Here is a 7151-nt window from a genome sequence, read left to right as displayed (position 1 = left end):
GCTCTCTGCCGTGTGAGTCCGTTACAAGAAAACCCCAACAGGCATACACGGTGGGGGGATCGTCACTGTATAGACATTTCTCTCTCTCTGTCCCCTGGTATTCTATCTGTTGCTTTTTTCCCATGTGTTTCATCACAGGCCTGGTGTTTGTGAGCAGGCAGAAGGTTGAGCAGATAACCCCTTTCCACACCAGAGGCAGCTGCTCCCAGAATAGCAGGGCGACTGGAGTAGGGTCACAGCATCTATTCCACCCTGCCTTGTCCAGAATGTCTGATCCGGACAGAGAGACCTGTGATCCTTGCACATTCCACTAGTTCAGTAGTATCAGCCTGGGTCAGTACTTGGATGGGAGGCCATCTGAAAGCACCCAGGTGCTGTCCAAAATGGTGTTGCTGCCCCTACAAGGTGGCATTCCTTCCTGTGAATTGACACCCAGTACTCTGTGGCATGCTCAGCAGCTGGAAGAGGCTAACGGGGAAGTCAGAGGAACTGGACTGAACTCCGTTTTAGTGTTGCACGGGCTAATGCCCTAAGGGAAGAAGCTTGGTTGGTTGGTTGATTTTTTTTGCTGAGTGGTCAGTTTTAGCCCTGACTTCTTAACGGCAGAAGGGCCGGGCTGACCAACTTCACAGCTGTGTTGTAAGACGAGGTGAAATACTGCGTGATTGTTACACGCTCCGGGCGGCCTGTACCGCTCCGGGCAAGCCCTAGGTTAGATTGCTGGTGCGACTCCATTTCCTCTGCAGTTGTGGCATTCAGTAGGTGGCCCTCCTGAAGACCATCATAAGGGTATGTCTACACTGCCCTTATACACCCAGGCCTGGTCCATGCCAGCTGGCTCGGGCTAAGTGGCTGTTCAGTTGCAGTGCAAATGTTGAAACCCTCCCACCTTGCAGGGACCTAAAGCCTGGACTTCAGCCCGAGCCCCAGCATCTACACTGCAATTAAACAGCCCCTTTGCCTGAGCCCAAGTCAGCCAGCATGGGCCAGCCACCACTGCATCTAATGGCAGTGGAGCCATACTCTTGAGTGTGTTGTTCAGCAAGGCCTGCTGGTTCCTGTAGAAAGTAGAGCGCTATGGAACTAACAGGCCACTTCAAGCAGGAACTTGCCCCTGTACCCAATCGTCCCGACACCCCAGAATCTCTGCAACATTAGCAGCACAGTTCTGTCCTCCAGTGGGTTGCTACTAGAAGTAAGGCACAAATTTGTAACAGGGTGATTGACTACTGGAACAAACTACGTATGGAAGAGGTGCATTTTCCATCTCTTGATATCTTCAGACCCAGACCAGAAGAGATGCTTTAATCACCCAAAAGTTCTTAGGCTCAGTATAGGAATACCTGGGTGAAATTCTCTGGCTGGTGTCATACAGGAGGTCAAACCAGATGGTCTGATGGTCCCTTGTGGTGGGAAAATGTAGACTTCAAAAAATGTTCCCTCATAAGAGGCTAAAGTTCAGTGGTAAGGCAAAGTGGTGCAGAAACTGGCTAAGAGTCAGGAAACTAAGAATAGGAATAAATGTTCAGTTTTCATTCCCAGCCAAAAGTCCAGTCAATGCTTCAAGGTTCTGTGCTTGGACAGGTGAGCTGTGAGGTTCTGGGGAAGGCAGGGGAGAAGGAAGGTGCAGAGAAGATGGTGAGGAACTTCAGAGAAACCTGACCAAGGTAAGTGAGTGGGGAACATGGGCGCAGATTGAATTTAATGAGTAAAGTAATGCATGTCGGGAGGAGGGTGGGGATGGAACTCCTAAATCTTACTAGATTTTGAATCAGGAAAGGGGCAGGGTCGAAATAGTAAATAGCTCCATGAAGTCCTCTGTTCAGTGTGCTGTTGCAGTTGAGAATAGCTAACCGGATTAGAACACGGAAGGAATGGATGGTGAATAATCCTGAGAAGATAACGCCATTAGAGGAATCAGTGGTGCAGACTCATCTGGCTACGGTGCTCAGCACTGGCAAGCCCATGAAAAGAAAGGCAAGTGCAGACCAAGGGTGGCTCCGAGAAGGGTGGTGAGAATGTCCGAGGGCCTGGAAAAACTCTTGTAGGGAGCGTGAGATTGTTTACCATTGAGAGGAGGTGAACAGGAGCGGAAGGATCGATGTGCACAATGCAGTGAATGGGATGGAGAAGGTGAGTTGGGAGCTTCTGTTCTTGTCTCAAGAGACAAGAGCAAGGGGACATTCCGGGAAAGATGACAAACACTGATCAAGGAAATATTTTCCCATAGAATGGGATGTAGACTCTGGAACTCCCTGCCACATGACACTGTTGAACCCAAGAGCTATGCAGCACCCAGAAAGGCCCTGGACGTTTCTCTGGCCAACTGGAGTATGCTGATATTGGAAGGATTATGAAACCTCAGCCAATCTCTGCCAGGGGGTTTGAAGATACAGCCCTGGAGGTAGATTATCCCCCAGCAGCAGCCTATTACGACTCTAGCACCTTCCTGGTGGCCACTGTCAGAGACAGGACACTGGACTCGGGGGACTTTAGTCTGGCAATTCCTCCGTTCCCAAGGAGCTGTGCCTCAGTGGGCCTTGCAGGTGAGTCACATACACATCTCTCTCACGCTTCCTCAGCAACTGGCTTCAGGCCACGGCTCTCACTGTGGCTGGACCCAGAGATCTCAAGGGGTGGAGCATTCTTAGCCCTGCAGCCCTCCCCTGGGGCTATCCTGGATGAAGGAGCGATGTGACAGGAGTGAGGGGAAGATGTCGCAGTGATGAGTACTCCAGCTGTATGGGTACTGCTTGGCCCTGGCACGCAAGGGGTTAATTCCAGTTCCTTTTCTTGGGGACAGGGTGCAGGGGAGGCGCTGCTGCCCGGACACATGGGGCAGAGGCTTGTGGGAAGGAGGGTTCTCTCCCCCAGGCTTGGAGAGTGAGCCCCAGCTGGGGCAGTGATTGTTCTGCCCCACGCGTGGCAGGTGCTGGACAGACCAACCTGTCTTCCATTTTGACTCAGTTGTACCCTAGGTCTCCTGGCTTCCAGTCCCCTGACATCACCCCTCAACAGCTCATGGCTTTGGCCTTGGAGCCCGAAAGGCAGAGAGAGGACACTGGCAAGGGCCAGAACAAGCCCACCCACCACCTTCCTCTAGGGGGCTGTGGGTTCCAATCATGCACTGGTGGGCCTGAGGGGGAGAGACCCAGTTGAAGTCTAAGGGGAGATGGGATGGTGCAAAGGCAGTAGCCTCTGATGTACTGCTGCAGAGCAGTGACAACTCCCCCACCATCTCCTTGCTGTGAGCCATGAGGGTCCCGGACTTGGCCCCTGTCCAGTCATTTGAGGGTTTGGAGATGGTTCAAGGTTTCAGTTCCCACCCACCCTGCCATTGGAGCTACACCCTGAGGAAACCTCCATGTGTCCTTTATCCCCCTCCTCTACCCTGTGCCTGTCTTGGCAACTGCTTGGGGGCAAGGAATGGATGCTAATATAATGGGGCCCTGAACTGGGGCGGGCTCTAGCCTGCCACTTTAATAAACACTATTAACATAAGAATGGCCACACTGGGTCAGACCAATGGTCCATCCAGCCCAGTATCCTGTCTTCTGACAGTGGCCAATGCCAGGTGCCCCAGAGGGAATGAACAGAACAGGGAATAAAGTGATCCATCCCCTGATGCCAGTTCCTGGCCTAATAACAAACAGGTGGTAAAATTCTTTCACTGCACCCACACCTTAGGGCTGTCTTCCCCAAACTGCCAAAACCCAAGTCCTCGCTTCAGGAAAATGAGAACAAGGTAACTGGCCCATGTGTGCATTACAGGTCCCCTGCGGTACCAATTTGCACAGCATAGCAGGTGTTACAGCCCCCAGCTCTGCTCTTCAGCTCCAGCTGAAGCAGCTCATGCTTTTAGTTCTGGAGGGGTCTGGTTTAACCTCTGGGGTGCTGGCCAAGAGGCCACCTCTCAGGTATTCACCTTTCTGCAATCTGGCCATATGTTGATCTTAGCTGAGCCATCTTCCACCCACTTACCCCAGCCTCAGCCTTCATACACCACATACTTTGGAAGGCACCAGTGGAAGTCTCCAACATGATCTTTCCTCTCCTTTGTGCCATGCTCTGATGAGCGGCGAAATACTTCACAACGTTGCATTTAAAAAACTAACTCGGATGTGAACGATGACACCCACTGAAATGTGACCTACACAGAGCTGTCCTCTGAGACTCTCTGCAAACTCTGGCAGGTGGTGGTGTGTTAGTTACTCTGCTCAGGACAATTCCCCCATCTCAGAGCCGTTGGCTCAGGCTCTCTGCAAACTCAGACCAACATCTTGGCCTCAGTCACACTGGGATCACATCCTCAAAGATTTCTTTGCAACTCTAACACCTAGAGAATGATTTAAAAAAAAGAAAAAGATGAAAGCTGAGATGCTAGGGAACGATTAGGAAGTCGGTCTGCTCTCAAGGGCTTGTCCTCAGCACACACTCACCCCGACAGCGCCCATCCCACCTCTGAGAAACACTGCCCTATGGGAATGCATGGGGAAACAGGCTTTGTAAGTTGTCCTAAAAAGTCCCAGGATCCTGGGGTTGAGGAATTAAATTCTGAAGTCTGTGCCCTAAGCTGTTATGCATTTGGAAATCAGTTGCACTCACCATCCATATTTGGGCTTGGACACAACAACTCCCACCGTGCAAACCTAGTCTGCTCTGAATTTCAAGGCAGACCATGATCATTTTAAGACTTGGGGTTGCGATTGAGCATAGTGTCCACTAGATGGCAGCTGTGCTCCACCACCCCAACCCAGAGTGGCTGCATTTTATTTAACCTGTTTTTTAATTTTTCAAGGGGGCGGGAGATAGGAGAAGAAACACAATCCACAATGCACCTGGGCAATTCATTTAAGCCCCAAAGCCCTGATCCCTGCAAATCATTGCATGCACATGCGTAACTTAACCCAGACATCACTGAAACCACTCATGGGCTGCGTTAATTGTCCTGCTCTACTGGGCGCTGACGAGGCCCCAGCTGGAGCCCGGTGTCCAGTTCTGGCGCTTTAGGAAAGACGTGGACAAACTGGAGAGAGTTCACAGGAGAGCAGCAAAAATGACAAGAGGTTTAGGAAACCTGATCTAGGAGGAAAGATTAAAAAACTGGGTATGTTTAAGTCTTGAGAAAAGATTGGGGGAGGGGAGGGGGCTGATAAAAGCCTTTATAGACTTTAAACCCAGTAGGAACCACCATGATCACCTAGTCTGACCTCCTGCACATCGCAGGCCACAGAACCTCGCCCGCCCACCCACCACAGAAGAAACGTCTAAAAGCTGTGATAGAGCTACGACAGGCCCTTGATTTCAGGATAGCAAACGGAATTTGGTACAAGTGGCTTATCAGATGTTCCTCATACCCAGATTAGAGCCACTTCAGCAGTAAATTCTGTCGCAGGGTATCCCTACACGGTATGTTACAGGCTGTTATAGAGAGGGCCTGTTCGATTGTGCTCCGTGGCCACTGGAGGTAGGACAAGCAGTGATGGGCTTAATCTGCAGCAAGGGAGATTGAGGTTAGATATTGGGAAAAGCTTTCTATCTCCATGGGGAGTTCAGCTCGGGAGCAGGCTTCCAAGGGAGGTTGTGGAATCCCCATCAGTGGAGGGTTTTAAGAACAGGGTGGACAAACCCCTGTCGGGGGCCATCTAGATTTGCTTGGCCCTGCCGCGGTGCAGGGGTTGGACGGGTGATGCCTCAAGCTCCTGTCCAGCCCTGCATTGCTAGGATTCCCTTCTCGCACACGAGCGGAAGAGTTTGCGGGATCCAGGGCCTTGCTGAACTTTGAACAGTAAGAGTCTGCAGGATGGGAGCCTTCTCAGCAACCCTGTGCTCCCGCTGACTGACCTCTGCCCCCAGCAAGGCCAGGATTTGCATCTGCCTCTGTGACACTTCCAATGATACAATAATCAATGCCCAGCTCTTACCATCATCCGTCCCACACCATCAGCTGCATAAGGCAGGAGTTCAAAGGTGACAGTTGTCCCTAGCCTAGGTTGTTTTCCCAGGCCTTCTATATTCAGCTGTAATAATGACGCTTCAGCCATTGTGCTAGGGTGCGTAACTCTCCAGCTTCTCTGTCCCTTGCCCTGCCTGGGGCAACAGAGAACTGCTTGCTTAGGTAGCCTGCTGTCGGGCAGTCATAAAAGATCCCCCAAACAGATCCATCTCTTCCTCCCGATTCTCGTATTGTGGAATCATAGAAGATTTAGGGTTGGAAAAGACCTAAGGAGTTCACCTAGTCAAAGCAGGACCAGCACCAACTAAATCATCCCAGCCAGGGCTTTGTCAAGCCGAGCTTTAAAAACCTCTAAGGAAGTAGATTCCACCACCTCCCTAGGTAACCCATTCCAGTGCTTCACCACCCTCCTAGTGAAATAGACCTCCCCGGTTGCAACTTGTTCTGTCATCTGCTACCACTGAGAACAGCCGAGCTCCATCCTCTCTGGAACCCCCTTCAGGTAGTTGAAGGCTGCTATCAAATCCCCCCTCACTCTTCTCTTCTGCAGACTAAATAAGTCCAGCTCCCTCAGCCTCTGCTTATAACTTATGTGCCACTTAATCATTTTCGTTGCTGTCTGCTGGATTCTCTCCAATTTGTCCACATCCCTTCTATTCTATCCCTTCTGTCCATCTATTCTAGCACCTCTTCATTACTCATCCTATCAGTCCAGTTTACAACATCGCTTCTCGAGATCTGAGATGTGGCATTTTTACTGATCCTGTGGGACTGCCATACTAGACTGAACATTTGGAATAAAGCCCTTGGTTCCCTGTTCCGGCTTTGATGGCAAACGTACCACCACCAGGATCTCAGAAGATGCCACCCAGATAAGTACGTTGATGAATGTTTTCTAGATAAAATCAACAGGAGCTAAGCTAAGTTTCATGACTTCTGCCTTTGATTCATTGGTCATAGGATCTACTTGCTTGGCAGCAGTTGCAAGATCACCTACCTTCCGCTGCACCTCTTCAGGGGATGAACTGCCCAAAGGCTAACACCAAACAAAGGGTTCACAGAGCTGCTCGATTCCCACTTCCAGCCCTCTTGGATCCCAAGGGCCCAAAACTCTGCTGGGTCATCCTGGCCAGGAGCTGGCCTGAAGCAGAGGTGGTTTAGCTGCCTAGGCTGCAGTGCCGTGCCTCAGTTTCCC

This window comes from Chelonoidis abingdonii, chromosome 26 (assembly GCF_003597395.2).
Source record: "Chelonoidis abingdonii isolate Lonesome George chromosome 26, CheloAbing_2.0, whole genome shotgun sequence".
NCBI lineage: Eukaryota > Metazoa > Chordata > Testudines > Testudinidae > Chelonoidis > Chelonoidis abingdonii.
Note: the sequence above shows the minus strand (reverse complement) of the source record.